This window comes from Dipteris shenzhenensis, chromosome 6, assembly GCF_047967505.1.
Source record: "Dipteris shenzhenensis isolate YYH24624 ecotype China chromosome 6, Dip_SZ_1.0, whole genome shotgun sequence".
NCBI classification, from domain to species: Eukaryota; Viridiplantae; Streptophyta; class Polypodiopsida; order Gleicheniales; family Dipteridaceae; genus Dipteris; species Dipteris shenzhenensis.
This window is the reverse complement of record NC_141601.1, coordinates 50,632,335-50,652,275: the sequence shown is the minus strand read 5'-3', so window position 1 is coordinate 50,652,275 and position 19,941 is coordinate 50,632,335. Positions and strand designations below refer to the sequence as shown.

General features: G+C 48.7%; 1 protein-coding gene across 1 annotated transcript in view; it reads left to right on the top strand.

Annotated features, from left to right (window-relative positions):
• LOC147901299 (uncharacterized) overlaps positions 1 to 19,941 on the top strand; it is a 221,363-nt gene that overhangs the window by 62,068 nt on the left and 139,354 nt on the right. The window lies entirely within an intron of this gene.

The following is a 19,941-nucleotide window of genomic DNA, read 5'->3' as shown; positions in this document are numbered from 1 at the left end:
CAAAAGCGTGCTTCACATCAAGTCTAACCTCCAAAACGATGAACTTAGTACACATATAAAATGATTTTATCATTCGCAACTTGCAACGTTTTTATGGAGGAGCAACTTGCAACATTTTATTTTTTCAAATGAAAGACTTCTATTAATTATGAAAGACCCTCCCTGAGAAACCTCGGGGGAGAAAGAGCAAGCAACTTGCAACATTTTTATTGGGGAAAATGCCAACCAGTCTTACACAAGATTCAAAATTCAGTGCTCAATGCTCATTGATCAAGTCCTTAGTTTGACATTTAAATTGTGATTAAAAACTACATATCTATTCAGCTCATGTTCTCAAGTTTAGACTCATTTACTCGATTCAAGTGGTAGATCAGATATAAGCTCAGTGACATAGATATAAAAATGTATGCCAATGTGGATAGAGAAATGGCACACTTCCTCTCTACAAAACTATTAAACATAAGAACAGCCCTTTCCTTGCATTTGAAATAATGTAGACCATGTTCATGTTCAAATTCAGACCATGTTTACGATTAGCTTTAAACAAGATTCAAGTTTAGATTGAAGAATGTTAGTAGATTGAAATACTGCACGCATATTGAATAATAAATGTTAGAGATCCAGAGGTCCACCAATCTCACATCATAGCCAGCATTTGGGCAGATATTGCACACATTTTGATGGTCATTTGGTCAAGTATGTAGGGGTCTTCCAGGGCTACTTCTGCCGAGCAAAATAACTTATTTACCAAAACAAGTTAGATATTCAATCAAAAATAACAAAGTACCGAAGTACAATCATCATTACATCAGAGGTGGGGGATCTTTTTTCCCCCCCCAACAGAAAAGACTTCTGTTAAGTGTGAAAGAACTCCAAGAGAAAAGCTCATGGGAGAAGTACATCACGCAAGGCATGAGAAAAAAACACCCTAAAAGGGCAAAACCAGGATCATGCAAGAGAGCTAGAGAGAGCCCAAGGTTGAGAGCTGAAAGTGCCACCTTAATCATACGGAGGACTTTGAGAAAAATGGGGAGCCACTCCACTCCCTAACTAAAACAGTCCTCCTAGTAATGTCTGGGAAGGCCCCTACATACTCACCCAAATGGTCGTTAAGCTGTGCACAATATCTATCCAAATACTGACCAAAGTGTGTGAAGGGTGGACGTAGGAACCATCCAAGGCCCTGTGTATTTGGCTCTCCAAATATGCCACACTATTATCCTCGCCAAAATCTCCCAGGAAGTATCCATAGAGGCATGCACAAGTTTGTAAGGAGAGTAGGGAACATTACCCGGAGAGCATGACTCAAACAAATGTTGTCGAGTAAAGAGGTCCCAAGAAGAGTCATGTCTCTCATTAAAGACCTAAGGCCCTGAAAGAGAGACATAAAGAAGGGAGAAGAAATAAAGATATTCGATAGGCTAGCAATCCCCTTCCAGATGGCCCTCACCTATTTGCAATCTCACAAGCAATGCTAAATAGACTCTTCAATGGAAAGGCAACAAATACAAGTAGAGTCTGCTCTGAACATGGACCTCCACTGGTTCATTGCAATCCCACCATGGATAGAAGGCCAAAAGAAGGGAGTGATTTTTCTTTTCTTGAGTGATTTCTAGAGTCTTTTCCAAAAGGATTTCTACAAGTCAACACTAATCTGAAAATTCTCACAATAAGAAGCTTTGATGGGCTTCATGCCTCTAAGGCACAACTGAAAGTTCCTGGCACTACTAACCCTGTTACTAAAGAAGGGAAGGCTCTTCTCTTAGTGTCCTGTATCCATCCACTCACACTCTCCCGGGTCCCACTGCAAATACTTTATGGAGACACCTCCATAGAGCCAAATGCTCCATGCACCCAAGGGATGTGATCTAGATTAGGGTCTAGATACCACCTTGAAGCCAAAAAACACTGCTCCACATGGCCTACAACCTTGACAGACTGGAATGACATCCACGAGGATATCATCTGTAAACCCACACAACTTGCCCCCAGAATGAACATCAAAGATGAAGGCATCCCCGTTTGTACGTTGTAGTTCTATGAGCAAAGTGGGATACTTGACCTCACAAAGGCCCTAAGCTGCATTAATCCAATCCAAGGGTATGGCTGCATCAATCTGTTGAATTTTCTCTATACTTTCTTTGAGGTGACTTACTAATGGAAGTCTACAATCATCTAGAAGGTCTTTGAAATTCTTCCAAGAATCCACAATGGAAGCGGGACCTCTCTTTCATCTAGACTACTGCACATATAATGAGAAGTACCAAGTGGTCTGCCATGATTGTCAAGTATACTGTCATTTCGTTAGAGATAGACTATCAATCTCTTCCCAAGAGGATGAGGAAACTCTTTGAAGATTACTCCTAAAGCAGGCCCAAGCTTTCAGGATCATAGCCATAAAAGGGAAGGAGGGATCCCTGAGATGGACTGAGGTAGATATCCACCTGGTACTATCCATCCAATCTCCACTTGTAGAAGTAGAACAGGACTGTATGCATCTAGTACTATCCATCCAATATCCACTCCTGGGAGTAGACATGGAGCCACACACCATAGAAAACCCCTACATCATTTTAGGAGGACAATCCAAGGCAGAGAACCTTTATTGACTCAACACACATGATTTATTGCATTCATTTTGGAAATTACCCCTAGGACAGAGTACCCAACTACAACATGCTTAGAAAACAAATGGATCATCATCTCCATCGTCCTTTGGAGGGAGAGAGAGATGTCGGTGGATTTGAGCAGTGAGACCATGAACTTGTGTCGGAGGGTTGTCATCTTCATCATCACTAGCGGGTGTAACCCAGTTGGCATGGTCCTTAGTTTGCTGTTTGGCAAGCTTATGGTAGCATCTGTCCTCCGTATGACCAAGCTTGTTACAATAGGTGCACTTGAGAGGCTTGAATGACTTTGTCTTTCCATGTGCTAGTGGAGGCAAGGGCCTACCTGATGAATAGATCGGAGATTCTTTGGTTCGACGATCTTTTTCAAGGAAGAGTCACCATATCATCAAAGGTAGTTGTGGCAAGCCTAAGTACTTAAAGAGTGTTCTCAAAACGAGTGACTCCTTCCATACTCTTCATAAGGACAGCCATTTCGTCCTCGTCATTCGGGGGATACTTCAGGTTGGAAAGTTGTTGAACAAGAGATTGCATTTTTGCTAAATGTGCACTCAAGGTATCACTATCCTCCATTTACTTATAAATTGCAACTTGAAGAAAACCTTGGAGTTTGTGATTTTGTTACCAAAAAGATTATCGAGATGCGCCCATATCAACTTGGCCATTGATTTTGAAGTCGATGTGATGAATCAAAGTGTCATCGAGGCAAAGTCCGATAATAACAATAGCTCTTGAGTTGTGTTGCTTCCATATCTTGAGTTGTTGAGGATCCGTTGTGGTAGCGTCATCCTCAGTAACATCCCATACATTTTCTTTCATGAGGAGCAGCTGCACCTTGGTTTGCCAAGTAGGAAATCCTTCCTCTGTGAACTTCTCCATGAGCAATGAGGTTGAAGAGAGAGAACTCATTGTGGAAAATGCCAACTTCAGTCTTCAGTTATACAAGGAATGTACCGGTCTGTTTCAGCACTTTAGGAGCGAGAAAGGATGATGGGCAGACGAGCAAAGGTGAAGACAATCATTGCGGGCAGTTTGTTGCTGTACATGATGGCGGACAGAAAGCGGGCAACTGAACAAGGATGTCGGACTGTAAAGGGCGGACAGGTGGAGCAGAATGACGAGTTGTAAATGGCAGACAGTCGGGTAGAAAGGCGCTCTATATAACGGGCAAAGATGGTGGGGGGCATGTTGATAGAGAATGGTGGACTGGAGTTGTAGAGATGGTGTAAGAGATTACAAAGAAATGGTATTGTAGGCATAAAGTCAACCCTATGGTTGACCAGTAGTACTTGGGTACTATATGTACCAAGTACTTGTATTGTTTCATTTGAACATTTCTATTGGAGCTTTCTTGTGTATGCACTCTTGCTCACTTGTGTTCACAACCTGTCTCCATTTTGTTTCTACATTTGGTATCAGAGCGCTTCCGCCTCTAGAGCGCATTCCCGTGCTTGCTTCCAGACTCCTGCAAGCTTGGTGCTCCAATGCGCGTTCCTGGTTCTCACATTCAGCTCTCCAGCTTTTGCTTGAGGTAGCTCCAATAGTCAGCAGCTGTTTTTTGACCTTTTGAGGTCCGATTTCGATGTTTTTTGAAATTTCGGAGCTGCCCGCATACAAACAAGCATGTCCCGCACCATTTCAGGTGGGAAATTTTTTTCGTCTATACAGTCTGTACGGATCTGTCCGTACAGTTGCGCGATAGTGCTGCGAGTCCGTACGACTTGTCGTAACCTGATTTCGAGCCCGTAGGACTTGTTAGAAGGCAATTCGAGCAGTTTTCGGCTGTTTTTGGGTGTTTCTGCTCAGATCTGGACCTTTTTCAGCTCTAGCCTCTCCCGGGTGTGTTCCAATAGCTCCAAGCTCTTCTCTACATGTGTGTTGTGTTCAGAAGTACTCTAGACAGCTTCATTTAGCTCCAAACAGCTCACTTCAGCTCCTTTGTCATCTCCGGCTTGCCCACACAGTCAGTGGACTGTTTTGTAGGTGGTTCGGGCCAAGTTGCACGTCCAGTAAGTGTTTTGAGCTGTGTTTTTCGCCTCGGGACTGTTTTTGCAGCCCATACTCTTTCACTCTCAGGTGCATTTGCAGATACTCTGCATTGTTGCGTGCATTTGCAGTTACTTTACAGTTGTGGATGCTTTTGAGCTCCGTTGGATGCATTTGAGCAGTCGTGCGTGCGCTCTTTCAGATTTGGGTTGTGCATTTTCAGCTTGAGATTGCACTTTAGATTGCAGCAGAGTGTAGTGATTGGTGTGATGCCATTTTGCAGTGATTGCATTGTGCAGTTAGTGGCATTTCAAAGTAGCCAGTCGTACTTTGCATTTGCAGCCAGTATTAGTTTGGGATTTGCAGGCACATTTGCAGCCAGTTGCACTTTTGGGACTTGCAGTTCTTTTTGCAGGTACATTTGCAGCTTGTGGGTATCCCATTTTGCATCATGTCGACTCTTTCTAACAGTTTTGGCAATTTGTCCGAGGGTGACAAGCTAGATGGACCAAACTATGCCTTGTGGTCATTCATGCTTAAGAACATCTTGGTGGTAAGGGCTTGTGGGATATTGTTAGTGGGGATGAGGTGAGGCCAGCAGGCTCATCTACATCCAGGACAGCTTCTTCGGGTCAGACTACAGGCAGACAACAGACTGCTACAGTCCCTCCTGCTAGTTCCATATCATCGACGGAGGAGTAGAAGAAGTTTGACCGCCACAGTGCCCAAGCGATGTTTTTGATTGCCACAAATGTGAAGAGGCACATTATGACGACTATCAAGTCGTGCAAGGATGCAAAGGTAGCATGGGAAAGATTGGCAAACATGTATCATGTTAAGAATGAGGCAAGGGCCATTGCCTTGACAAATCAGCTCAAGGATCTCGAGATGCAGGAAGGCCAGGCCATCACTGATCATATTGCCAGGATCATTGATCTACGTGATCAGCTCGCAAGTATTGTGATGAGGAGATAGAAGACAAGAAGCTTGTCTCTATTCCTTTCAATAGCTTAGCGCCCTCATATGGCACATTCGTCACTTCATCGACAATTGTTCTTAGGGCAGCCCCACTCTCGTTTGATGAGTTAGTTGGGCTTTTGTTGCAAGAAGAGGAGAGATGCTCAAATTTTGCCAAAGCCTCTCGTCAGGGTGAGCAAGCGCTTGCCATGGGTGGAAAAGGCAATTTTTAGAAAAAGTTTGAGCCAAAACACAGCCATACAACTCAGCCCAAGGAGGGGAATGCAAGCAATTCAAGCAAAAATAAAAAAAAGGGCAAATGCGATTATTGCAAGAAGCCAGGGCATTACATTGTAGAGTGTCAAAAAAGGATTGCCAATGAAAAGAAGAGGCAAAGGGACAGCTCTAGCAATAATTTTGTTGCCCCCACTGAAACTCGTGCTTCAGATGCACATGGTGAAGCTCATCTTGCCGAAGGTGATAGAGATTTTGTGTTTGCTGCATTTAATGAGAAGATGGATGCCAGGGGGGATTCGAATGCTGAAAATCAATCAGGGGATGCTTCCCTTGTTGCAAGTGATACATGGTATATCGCCAGTGGTGCTTTTAAGCACATCACTCCTCACCAAGAGTGGTTTGAGAGCATCACACCTGTTCATGGCAGACAGGTTACGTGTGCCAATGATGCTTCTCAAGACATCATCAGAGTTGGTAACATTCCTATTCAGCTTGATAATGGGAAAAGTTAAGTATATCCGAGATGTTTGGTATGTTCTAGATTTGAGGCAAAATCTGATTTCAGTTTCAAACATTGCCCGTGATCAACATATGTTGTTCGAATTTCAGGATAACCAATGATGCAGGATCAAGGATCCAAAGAAAGGGTATGAGGTTGTAGCAATAGGCACATATGACAGAGGCTTATACAAGCTTGATGCTCAGCCTTATGATCAGAAGGTATTGGCTGTAGCAAACACTTCCCAGGCTGATTTATGGCATGCCAGGTTTGAACATGTCCATCATAGGGCATTGTCCTACTTGTACAACAACAATATATATTTTTGTTTTCAAGAAAGAGACTTCTATTAAGTAAGAGAAAAAACCCGCGAGAGCAAGCTCGAGCAAGCTCAAAGCGGAATACATCATGAAATCATGAGGATAAATAAAACCCCCTCAGAGTGAGGTGGAAAACAACCAAGGCTGAGGCTGAAAGTGCCACCTGAACCCTGTAGTAGGATGAGAGAAGAAAGGAGAATCCTTCCATTCCTTGAAGAAAGAAGCCCTCCTAGCTGAGGCTGCAGGGGAGTCTCCCTGCATACTCGTCCATACGGCCATCAAAGTATGTACGGTGTCTATCCAGATACTAGCCAATGTGTGCGAGGGATGAACCTGAACCCTCCAAAGCCTCTGTGCATCTGGCTCTCCAGATATGCCAAGATGCTATGCTCGCTAGAATCTCCCAAGAAGTATCCACAGAGGCATGTACAGCTATAAAAGGAAGGTGTGGTACCACATCCAACGAACAGGACTCAATCTGATGACGTCGAACCGAAATGGCCGAGGGAGTCAAATCTCTCATAGAATACCTGAGGCCATGTAAGAGAAAGCCAAGCCACTGAGTCCCATGTCATAAAGAATGGGGAGTGGGCAAAGTGACTGAAAATCCTGACTACCCCCATTCAAATCATCCTCGCCTGTCTGCAATCCCATAAGCAATGCTGAATAGTCTCCGAAGCAGAGAGGCAACGAGGGCAAGTAGGGTCGGCTCTGAACCTAGATCTCCAAAGGTTCACTGCAATCCCACCATGGATAGAGAGGCAAAAGAAGATAGTGATCTTCCTATTCCTGTGGGATTTCCAAAGTCTCCTCCAGAAGCACCTCTGCAAATCCGCAGTGATATCAAATGTCTCCCAATGAGGAACTCTGGAAGGTCTCCAATCTCTACTACTGAGTTGAAATCTCCTGGCATTACTGACCGTGCAACAAAAGAATGGGATGCTCTTCTCTCGATGCCCTACGTCAATCCACTCCCACTCTCCCGGGTCCCACTGCAAATACCTGATGGGAACTCCCCCATAGAGCCAAAGCCTCCAAGACCCGGTGGAGAGTAGCCGAGGGTCTAGGTCTAGGAACCACTCTGAATTTGATCCCTACACCAAAAGACCTACAACCCTAACAGGCTGAAAAGCAGACTCAAGCAAGATGTCCTCTGTGGACCTGAGCAATCTGCCACCATCCTGCACACTAAAAACTAAAGCATCCTCCTGTGCATCTCGAAAGGCCAAAACCCGAAGCAGAACACCGCCTCTCATAAAAGTACCTGCCCAAGTGGAGCAAGTGAGTGGCATATCATCTGTGTCTGCCCAAACCTCTGGAAGGGCTGCCTCAATCTGCAAGATCCTCCCTGGACTCCCTCTGAGATGTCCTGTCAATTTTGATTTGGTCTCCTCTGGAAGCTTGTGGAAAGCTTTCCAAGACCCCATAGATGATGCAGGCCCCTCTCCCACCTGGACCACTGCATGTAGACTGAGGCAGCCAGTGGTCTGCCATGATCATCTAAAATACTGTCATTCCACATGATGGGTTGCCTATCAATCTCTTCATGAGAGGAAGGATGAATCCTCCGAAGAGTGCTCCTGAAACTGGCCCAAGCTTTCAGAATGGCAACCATGAGAGGGGACAAAGGTGATCTGAGGTGTGCTGTGGTTAAGATCCACCTAATACTGCTCATCTAGTCTCCTCCTGAAGAAGGTGTGCACCTCTGTATGCTGCTAATAAGAAAGTCCTTCCACGGTTCCTACCCTGGTATAAGTCCCCGCACCACCATCTGCATAGTAAAGCTCTGCACCGTAAATTTGGATCAATAATATTGAGATCCCCTTCCTGTGTAGGGAGGGTGAGGGTCTCCCGAGCCACCCTGGCTACGGCATCTGCTGTGCCATCAAGCCCACTCCAAGAAAGTTTTTGATTGGTCTCCTAAGCTGAATGATGCAGTCCCTAGAACGGCACCAGCATGAACAAACAAACGAGGCCGTGGCCAAGAGGACCTGGTTGACCACCACAACTCTAGAGGCAAGATCCAGCTTGGCTGAGCTCCAAAAAGGGAGCTTCCTCCTGATGCTCTCCGACACGGGAGCAAACTACTGCGTGGAAGAAATATCCAAGCCGACCTGGCAGCCCAAATACCAGACAGGCACACCCCTCTAAACCCAAGTGAATCCTATGTCAAGCCCCCAAACTGGAGTGTCCTCATCACTGATCCAAAAAGCATTGGATTTATGCCAATTTATCTGCGCCCCTGCCGCCAAGCAAAATAAATCCAATGCTGTCCTGAAAGAAGTGAGCATCTGTGGAGTGGCATCCAAGTAAACTGCTGTGTCATCTGCCAACTCACTGTCAAGTAGCTCCTCTTTCCTTCTGATGGGAAGTCTCAGCCCAAAGATGTCAGCTTGAGATCTAACATAGATACTCATAGCTTCGGCCACGAACAAAAAAAGGAAAGGAGCAAGGGGGCATCCCTGACGGACTGATCTCGAAATCTGAAATCTCTCACCCCTTACCCCACCAATAAGTACCTGGCTGTGGGCTGATCTGTACAAAGAGGAAACACCTCCGATCCAAGCATCAGTAAAGCCAAAATGTAGAAGGGTGCCCTCCAAAAAACCCCAATCTACTCTATCATAAGCTTTCTCAAAATCCAAAAGTAGAATGGCTAGATTCTGGCCACTCTGAAGCTTTCGAGAAAGAGAAAATGTTATAAAAAATGCTTCCGCATGCACAAAACTTGTTTGAGTGTCATGAATAAGATCAGGGAGAAAGGGCTGCAATCGGAGGCTGATTGCCTTAGCCAGAATCTTGTAACAAGTAGCGAGAAGTGTGATAGGCCTCCATTGAGACACTAGATTTCTGCAACCTCCTTTCGGGATACATACAGGTTAAGGAAACCAACCTTACGTCCTCCAATCAAAAGAATAATCCACTGAGCTCTAGAGGGAATAATGACTCCGTGTCCAACAACTAAGGGGAGAACCGACTGCAAAACTGAAATAGAAGTGCCCCCCCCTAGTGCCCAATGCAGGCGACCAATAGAGTATGTCCAGAAAGCAACTTGCCTGACTTGGCACAATCTCTAGAATCCAGTTTATGCTCTTGAATAAATAAGATATCAATGGAATCCCGAGTAACACTTGGATAAAGCTGATCCCGAGTAACACCTGGATCAGCTATCTACGGCAGCGATGTGGGACGCCACCTAGGCCCTGTATGTTCCAACTAATAATCCTCATCGACGGGAGGATGTAGAGTGGAACACCTTACCCGACCTAGTGGCGGAAACAAACCCCTCAACAGGGGAAGACCTCCTGCTCGAGGAGCGAGGAATGGAACCAAGTGGCGGAAAATCAACAGGGGAAAGAACCTTGCCACCTGAAGAAGAAGCCCTGTCAACATGAAACTGAATCACTGGCTCACCAAAAGTAGAGGGCATAAACTCCTCCTCTGGGAAATCTGAATCATCTGCCAGGGCTGAAAATGAGTTCCTGTGAAGCAAGCCAGACACCGGAGTGCGAAGGATCCCTTCTGAGTTAAGAGGATCAATAGTGTAAACCATCTCCTTCCCCGTATCCAAGGGAGGAAGTGAGGACTGCTCTCGTCGCTCGATCCTGTGTCTTCCCAGCCGCGGAGACCTCTACTGCCTCAAGGAGTGTGTCTGGCACCGTTGGTTCTAGGGAAGAAGCTGCAACCGGGGAGGAGGTCGAAGCTTCAGTGATTCGGACCGTGCGAGGTGAGACTGAAGGGACAGCTCGAGGTGAAGCAGAGTCCACTAGTGTACCCTCGTGAACTGAAGGAGGGACCTTCACACGAACCGGAACCCACTAGAATGCGTCGCGTGCCTCTGAGGTAGGAGGAGGTCGAGGAGGAGGTGATGGACCTGTACCACCACCATCCTGAGAAGGACCGCCATGCGGAGGTCGAGGAGTAGGTGCTGGACGTGTACCACCACCGTCCTGAGGAGGACCACCATGCGGAGGTCGAGAAGTAGGTGCTCGACCTGTACCACCCCTCTGTCGAGGCCGAGGAGCAAGTGCTGGACCTGTACCACCCCTTGTCAAGGCCGTGGGACAGAAGCTGTACCAGAGGGCTTCTTGGGCCTTTTCTTCTTTTTGGGGCAATCCCTGGCAAAGTGTCCAATGGTCCTGCATATCCTGCACTGGTCCTGTCTGCCTGAAATCTCTACTCTCTGGTGAAAAAAGGAACCATCCGGGCGCTGGATCATATCATGCTCCATCTTGAGGTTAGGATCCTTATAGAGGACCCTAACTCTAGGTACCCCATCAGCCTTGGTTGCCTCTGCTGCAGTCAATGGCAACCCAGGGAGGGGTGGGATCTCAGCAACCGCGCCAAAATGCTCCCCAATAACAGAAAGAAGTCGATGGTAAACCTGGGGAAGCCCGGGAAATCTAATGAAGAGCGAAAAGATTTCCTTATCTGCCTCCACTGGGTCGAAACCAATATCAAAGGCATCAAAGAAGATCTTCCTGTGTCCTAGGTGTAAAAACTCAGCTTTGAGCACAGTGCTCGTAGCCTCTGGAGTGTCAAAAACAACCTGGAAAAAACCTCGTCCCAGAAGACGAACATCTAGCAATCGTGGAGTGAGGTCTGGGGGGAGAGCCGCAAGCATCCAGTCTTTGGCTTAGGATCTGGAGGGGTGAGACCCGAAGATGCGTGCTAGCAACATGGTAGAGCATTCAATCTCTACATCCTTCTTGAGCTGCTGCAACTCGTCTTTAGAAAAAGTAATAGTTTTCGCAGCCGGTGGAGGTGGAGTAGGATTGGCTGACGGAATATCCATCGCCAATCGAGGTGAGGAGGCCGACTCTAACAATTTTGGGGGCTCCTTCCGCTCCAAAAAATGCTGTGGAGAATGAGGAAGGAAAATGACGGGGGTAGGGGGGTAGAGAACAGGGAAAGGAGGTGAGGAGGGAGCGGGGGTGGGGGGCGAGGAGGGGAGGGGTAGAGGGGAGAGGCTGAGAGGCTGAAGGGGAGGGGGCGGGCTGAGAGGGAGGGAGTGCGCAGGCTAGGGAGAGGAGAGGGAGAGGAAGGAGAGGCAGGGAGGGGGCATGCTGTGAGGTAGGGAGGGGGCGGGCTGAGAGGAGAGGGAGAGGAGGGAAAGGAGAGGGAGGGAGGGGGCGGCGGCGCAGGCTGAGAGGGAGAGGAGAGGGAGAGGAAGGAGAGGTAGGGAGGGGGTGGGCTGAGAGGCAGGGAGGGGGCGGGCTGAGAGGAAGGGAGGGGGCAGCGCAGGCTGAGAGGGAGAGGAGAGGGAGAGGAAGGAGAGGCAGGGAGGGGGCGGCGGCGCAGGTTGAGAGGGAGAGGAGAGGGAGCGGGCTGGAGGGAAGGGGGCGGGCTGAGAGGGAAAGGAGGAGAAGGGAGGGAGGGGCTGAGGGAGGGGGAGGGGGAAGGGCTAAGGGCAAGGGAGAGAGGGAGGGAGGGGATGAGGGAGAGGGGGCAGCAAGGGAGCGGGGAGGAGTAGCAGCTCGATCGATCTTGAATCTCCCTTCATACAACAACAATATGACTCAGGGAATGCCAAAATTACAGCAACCAGCAAATGAAGTGTGTGAGGGGTGTGCACTTGGCAAATTGCATCGCTTGCCATTCAGTAAACAAGGCAAGAATTGGGTCAAGGCAACCAAGTGTTGCAGAAAGTGCACAGTGATGTAGGTGGCCCCATGACCATTCACACGCATAGAGGAGCAAGGTCCTTTGTGACCTTTATAGATGACTTCTCCAGGTTCACATGGCTTTTTCTCATGAAGGAAAAATCTGAGGTGTTCTATTGGTTTCGAGAGTTCAAAGCTATGGCTAAGAACCAAGCCAATTCTAGAATTGGAACACTCAACTCGGATAGAGGGGGAGAGTACATGTCACATGCATTCCAGGGATTTTTGAAGCAGCATGGGATTAAACATCACTTAACAGCACATGCATCAAAGTAATAGGCCGGTTGCACGAGCTGCTGCTCCTCCCCGCTCCCCTGCTGCACCCTCTCCCTCAGCCCGTCCCTCCCTCTCTCCCTTGCCCTCAGCCCCTCCCCCTCCCTCAGCCCCTCCCTTCCTTCTCCTCCTCCCCTTCAGCCTGCCCCCTTCCAGACCGCTCCCTCTCTTCCCCCTCTCAGCCTGCTCCTCCGCCCCTCCCTGCCTCTCCGCCCCCTCCCTGCCTCTCAGCCCGCCACTTCCTCTCCCTCTCCTCCCCCTTCCCTTCAGCCCGCTCCCTCTCCTCCCCCTCTCAGCCTGCTCTTCCGCCCCCTCCTTGCCTGCTCCTCCACCCCCTCCATGCCTCTCAGCCCGCCCCTTCCTCTCCCTCTCCTCTCCCTGCACCGCCCCCTCCCTGCCCCTCCCTCCCCTTCCTCTCCCTCTCCTCTCCCTCTCAGCCTGTTGCAGCCCCCTTCCTCCTTCTCCTCTCCCTCCTCTCCCTCTCCTCTCAGCCCGCTCCCTCCCTGCCCCTCAGCCCACCCCTTTCCTGCCTCTCCTTCCTCTCCCTCTCCTCTCCCTAGCCTGCCCCCTCCCTCCCTCTCAGCCTGCCCGCTCCCCTTCAGCCTCTCAGCCTCTCCCCTTTACCCCTCCCCTCCCCGCCCCTTCCCCCGCTCCCTCCTCACCTCCTTTCCCTGTTTTCTACCCCCCTATCTCCTGCAGCATTTTTTGGAGCTGAAGGAGCCTCCAAGTTGTCAGAGTCGGCCTCCTCACCTTGATTGGCGATGGATACTCCGTCAGCCAATCCTACTCCACCTCACCGGCCGCGAAAACTATTACCTTTTCTAAAGACGAGTTGCAGCAGCTCAAGAAGGATGTAGAGATTGAATGCTCTACCACGTTGCTAGCACGCATCTTCGGGTCTCACCCCTCCAGATCCCAAGCCAGAGACTGGATGCTTGCGGCTCTCCCCCCAAACCTCACTCCACGATTGTTAGATGTTCGTCTTCTGGGACGAGGTTTTTTCCAGGTTGTTTTTGACACTCCAGAGGCTGCGACACTGTGCTCAAAGCTGAGTTTTTACACCTAGGACACAGGAAGATCTTCTTTGAAGCCTTTCATATTGGTTTCGACCTAGTGGAGGCAGATAAGGAAATCTTTTCGCTCTTTATTAGATTTCCCGGGCTTCTCCAGGTTTACCATCGACTTCTTTCTGTTATTGGGGAGCATTTTCGTGCAGTTGTTGAGATCCCACCCCTCCCTGGGTTGCCATTGACTGCAGCAGAGGCAACCAAGGCTGATGGGGTACCTAGAGTTAGGCTCCTTTGTCAGGATCCTAACCTCAAGATGGATCATGTTATGATCCAGGGCCGGATCCAGGGCCGAGATGGTTCCTTTTTTCGCCAAAGAGTAGAGATTTCAGGCAGACAAGACCAGTGCAGGATATGCAGGACCATTTGACACTTTGCCAGAGATTGCCCTAGGAAGAAGAAAAGGCCCAAGAAGCCCTTGGGTACAGCTATCACCCCATGGCCTCGACAGGGGGGACAGGGGGGTGGTACAGGTCCAGCACTTGTTGCTTCTCGACCTTGACAGAGGGGTGGTACAGGTCCAGCACCTGCTCCTCGACCTTCGCATGGCGGTCCTCCTCAGGATGGTGGTGGTACAGGTCCAGCACCTGCTTCTCGGCCTCGATAGGGGGGTGGTACAGGTCCATCACTTGCTCCTCGACCCCCACCTACCTCAGGGGCACGCGACGCTCTCCAGTGGGTTCCGACACGTGTGCAGATCCCTCCTTCAGTTCACGAGGGTACATTAGTGGACTCTGCTTCACCTCAAGCTATCCCTCTAGTCTCACCTCGCACAATCCGAGACACTGAAGCTTCGATCTCCTCCCCAGTTGTAGCTTCTTCTCTAGATCCAGCGGTGCCAGACACTCTTCTTGAGGTAGTAGAGGTCTCTGCGGCTGGGCAGACACAGGATAGAGAGCAGTCCTCACTTCCTCCCTTGGTTAGGGGGAAGGGGATGGTTTACAATTTTGATCCTCTTCCCTCAGAAGGGATCCTTCGCACTCCGGTGTCTGGCTTGCTTCACAGGAACTCTTTTTCAGCCCTGGCAGATGGTTCAGATTTCCTAGAGGAGGAGTTTGTGCCTGCTACTTTTGGGGAGCCAGTGATTGGGTTTCCTGTTGACAGGGCTTCTTCTTCAGGTGGCAGGGTTCTTTCCCCTGTTGATTTTCCGCCACTTGGTTCCATTCCTCCCTCCTCGAGCAGGAGGTCTTCCCCTGTTGAGGGATGTGTTTCCGCCACTAGGTTGGGTAAGGTGTTCCACTCTACATCCTCCCGTCGATGAGGATTATTAGTTGGAACATACAGGGCCTAGGTGGCGTCCCACATCGCCACCGTGGATAGCTGATCCGGGATCAGTTTCATTTAGTGTTACTGGGGGTTCCATTGATATCTTATTTATTCAAGAGCACAAACTGGATTCTAGAGATTATGCCAAGTCAGGCAAGTTGCTTTCTGGCCATACTTTTTGGTCGCCTGCCTTGGGCACCAGGGGGGGCACTTCTATTTCAGTTTCACAGTCGGTTCTCCCCTTAGTTGTTGGACACGGAGTCATTATTCCCTCTAGAGCTCAGTGGATTATTCTTTTGATTAGAGGGCGTAAGGTTGGTTTCCTTAACCTGTATGCCTCCAACATTGGAGGGGAACGTGTCCTTATGTGGAAGAATTTGCTCTCCTGGGCCCCCATTGCGGATTTATGGGTGATTGGAGGTGACTTTAACAGGTTACCGTCAGACAAAAAAGGGGGTAGAGAAGGCGGACTTCACTCTTTGGGGAGAGCGGCTTGGGATGCCTTCCTTTTTCACTTCTGTGGCAGAGATACTTGGTGGGATGATGCCTTTCTTATTCAGCCACAGTCCCTCCTGTTCTCTTGGTCGAACAGGAGGCGGCAGATGCCTATTCATGCACGCATTGACAGATTCTATGTAGATGATTGGGCACTAGACAGAGGTGGATCGGTATGCATTGCTGCTGGGGTTTTCACTTCAGACCACTTTCCTGTTGTGCTGGCTATCTCAGAGCCTCACTTGAGAGGCCGGTCTACTAGCATCAGGATTCCAGATGCCTTTTACACAGAGGAGGACCTTACGGAGGCAGCCTTGCAGATATGGGTTTCTCATGTCCAAGGTGGGCAGCCATATCCATCACATGTAGTTGCTGCCCTTTCTGGTATTAGCGACTTCTACCGCTCAGTTGCTTGTACCAGGAGACGAGATATTCTCAGACGTGAGATTGGTGTTCGCCAGCAGTTGGCAGCTTTGCAGAGGGAAGAGCAGAAACGGCCTTCAGATGCTTGGATTTAGGAGCACCTTGCTGCAGCAAGGGCTCATCAGCAAATATTGCTTGATGAGAGAGCAGAGTATGCCTTTCATGCACGGGAGTCCTTCTGGATTCAGATGGGTGGTAGAGTCAATAAACACTTTTTCTCTACTCTTGGCCCTAGACATAATAGAGAGAGTGTATCCCAGCTTATTGACTCACATGGGGTTTTGAAGACAGAGCCTGATGATGTGAGTCATAGCTATTTGGCAGAGTATCCCTGTGTTGGTGAATCCGTGTATGCATGTTCTACTTGATGCACCTTTCACCAACACAGAGTTCAGGACTGCACTTTCAGCCCTTCACAAGGGCAAGTGCCTAGGTTCGGATGGCCTCACCCTGTCTTTTTTCATTGCATTTTGGGATATGATAATATTACTTCAGCCCTGCAGGCCATTTGGGACTCTAGCGAGATGCTTGGGTCGCTTACAGAGGGTCTTGTCCACCTTATCCCAAAAGGAGGTTGTAGAAATTTAGTGTCCTAGTGGAGGCCTATCACACTTCTGGGGACTTGTTACAAGATTCTGGCCAAGGCTATCAGCCTCCAATTGCAGCCCCTTCTCCCTGATCTTATTCATGACACTCAGACGGGATTTGTGCATGGCAGAAGCATTTTTGATAACATTTTCTCTTTCTAGGAAGCTTCAGAGTGGGCCATGCAGAGTGGCCAGAATCTAGCCATTCTACTTTTGGATTTTGAGAAAGCTTATGAGAAAGTAGATTGGGGTTTTTTGGAGGGCACCCTTCTACGCTTTGGCTTTACTGATGCTTGGATCGGAGGTGTTTCCTCTTTGTACAGATCAGCCCACAACCAGGTACTTATTGGTGGGGCAAGGGGTGAGAGATTTCAGATTTCGAGATCAGTCCATCAGGGATGCCCCCTTGCTCCTTTCCTTTTTTTGCTCGTGGCCGAAGCTATGAGTATCTATGTTAGATCTCAAGCTGACATCTTTGGGCTGAGACTTCCCATCAGAAGGGAAGAGGAGCTACTTGACAGTGAGTTGGCAGATGACACAGCAGTTTACTTGGATGCCACTCCACAGACGCTCACTTCTTTCAGGACAGCATTGGATTTATTTTGCTTGGCGGCAGGGGCGCAGATAAATTGGCATAAATCCAATGGCTTTTGGATCAGTGATGAGGACACTCCAGTTTGGGGGCTTGACATAGGATTCACTTGGGTTCAGAGGGGTGAGCCTATCAGGTATTTGGGCTGCCAGGTCGGCTTGGATATTTCTTCCACGCAGCAGTTTGCTCCCGTTTTGGAGAGCATCAGGAGGCAGCTTCTTTTTTGGAGCTCAGCCAAGCTGGATCTTGCCTCTAGAGTTGTGGTGGTCAACCAGGTCCTCTTGGCCACGGCCTGGTTTGTTTGTTCATGTTGGTGCCATTCTAGGGACTGCATCCTTCAGCTCAGAAGACCAATCAGAAACTTTCTTTAGAGTGGGCTTGATGGCACAGTAGATGCCTTAGCCAGGGTGGCTTGGGAGACCCTCATCCTCCCTACACAGGAAGGGGGTCTCAATATTATTGATCCAGATTTACAGTGCAGAGCTTTACTTTGCAAGATGGTGGTGCGGGGACTTATGCCAGGGCAGGAACCGTGGAAGAACTTTCTTATTAGCAGCATATAGAGGTGCACACCTTCTTCAGGAGGAGACTGGATGAGCAGTGTTAGGTGGATCTTCACCACAGCACACCTCAGATCACCTTCGTCCCCTCTCATGGTTGCCATTCTGAAAGCTTGGGCCAGTTTCAGAAGCAATCTTCGGAGGATTCCTCCTTCCTCTCGGGAAGAGATTGATAGGCAACCCATCATGTGGAACGAAGTATTTTAGATGATCATGGCAGACCATTGGGTGCCTCACTATACATGCAGTGGTCCAAGTGGGAGAGGGGACCTGCATCATCTTTGGGGTCTTGGAAAGCTTTCCGCAAGCTTCCAGAGGAGACCAAATCAAGGTTGACAGGACATCTTAGAGGGAGTGCAGGGAGGATCTTGCAGATTGAGGCAGCCCTTCCAGAGGTTTGGGTAGACTCAGATGATATGCCATCAGTGCACTTCCTCCACTTGGGCAGGTACTTTTATGAGAGGCGGTGTTCTGCTTTATGTTTTGGCCTTTCGAGATGCACAGGAGGATGCTTTAGTTTTTAGTGTCCAGGATGGTGGCAGATTGCTCAGGTCCACAGAGGACATCTTGCTTGAGTCTGCTTTTCAGCCTATCAGGGTTGTAGGTCTTTTGGTGCAGGGATTAGGTTCAGAGTGGTTTCTAGACCCAGACCTCCGGCTACTCTCTACCGGGTCTTGGAGGCTCTGGCTCTATGGGGGAGTTCCCATCAGGTATTTGCAGTGGGACCTCGGAGAGTGGGAGTGGATTGACGCAGGGCATCGAGAGAAGGGCATCCCCTTCTTTCATTACACGGTCAGTAATGCGAGGAGATATCAGCTCAGTAGTAGAGGTTGGAGACCTTCCAGAGTTCCTCATTGGGAGACATTTGATATCACCGCGGATCTGCAGAGGTGTTTCTGGAGGAGACTCTGGAAATTCCATAGGAATAGAAAGATCACTATCTTCTTTTGGCTTTCTATCCATGGTGGGATTGCAGTGAACCTTTGGAGGTCCAGGTTCGGAGCCGACCCTACTTGCCCTCGATGCCTCTCTGCTTCAGAGACTATTCAGCATTGCTTATGGGATTGCAGACAGGCGAGGATGATTTGTATGGGGGTAGCTAGGATTTTCAGTCACTTTGCCCACCCCCCCCTTTTTATGACATGGGGCTCAGTGGCTTTGCTTTCTCTTACAGGGCCTCAGGTATTCTATGAGAGATTTGACTCCTCTCGGGCCATTTCGATTCGACGTCAGTGGACTAAGTCCTGTTCGTTGGATGTGGTACCACATCTTCCTTGTACAACTAGCTGTACATGCCTCTGTGGATACTTCTTGGGAGATTCTAGCGAGCATAGCATCTTGGCATATCTAGAGAGCCAGATGCACAGAGGCTTTGGAGGGTACTCAGGTTCATCCCTCGCACACATTGGCTAGTATCTGGATCTGGATAGACACCGTACATACTTTGATGGCCATATGGACAGGTATGCAGGGAGACTCCCGTGCAGCCTCAGCTAGGAGGGCTTCTTTCTTCAGGGAATGGAAGGATTCTCCTTTCTTCTCTGAGACTACTACAGGGTTGAGGTGGCACTTTCAGCCTGAGCCTTGGTTGTTTTCCACCTCACTCTGAGGGGGTTTTTATCTATCCTCATGATTTCATGATGTATTCCGCTTTGAGCTTGCTCTCACGGGTTTTTTCTCTTACTTAATAGAAGTCTCTTTCTTGGAAAAAAAAACATCACTTGACATGCCCTTACACACGACAGCAGAATCCACTCCTTGAGAGGAAGAATCGTACTCTCATGGAAATGACGAGATGCATGCTGAAATTCAAAAGAGTCTCAAGCTTTTTGGGGAGAAGCAATTGTGACAGCCACTTCTATTCAGAACAGATGCCCTACCGAAGCTTTGGTTAATGTGACTCCATTTGAGGCTTTGTATGGCTTTAAGCCAAAGGTTAGTCATTTCAGATTTTTTGGCTCAGTGGCATATGCTCTGGTTCCAGATGCACATCAAACAAAGCTTGATGACAAGGGTGTCAAATGCATTTTCGTGGGGTATAGCACTGAAAGCAGGGGATTTAGGCTTTATAATCCCGCTACCAGGAAGGTAATAATCAGCAGAGATGTTCTCTTTGTTGAGAATGAGTGCATGCAGCCCACTAGTGCAGACCTGCCACCATATACCTCTTTGGACATCATCCAATTTGAGGATGATGAGACGGAGTCTCCTGATGCTTCCCCTTCTACTTCTCATAGTTCAGATGGCTTGCCACATGTTGAGGATGGCTCTCCCTCAAATGTTTCAGATTTGCAGCCAATTAATGAGAATAGACAGCCTCATGTTTGGAGGCATTATCAACGTCGTGAGGCCACTAAATATGTTGATGCAGCTCTGAGTGGTACAGCAG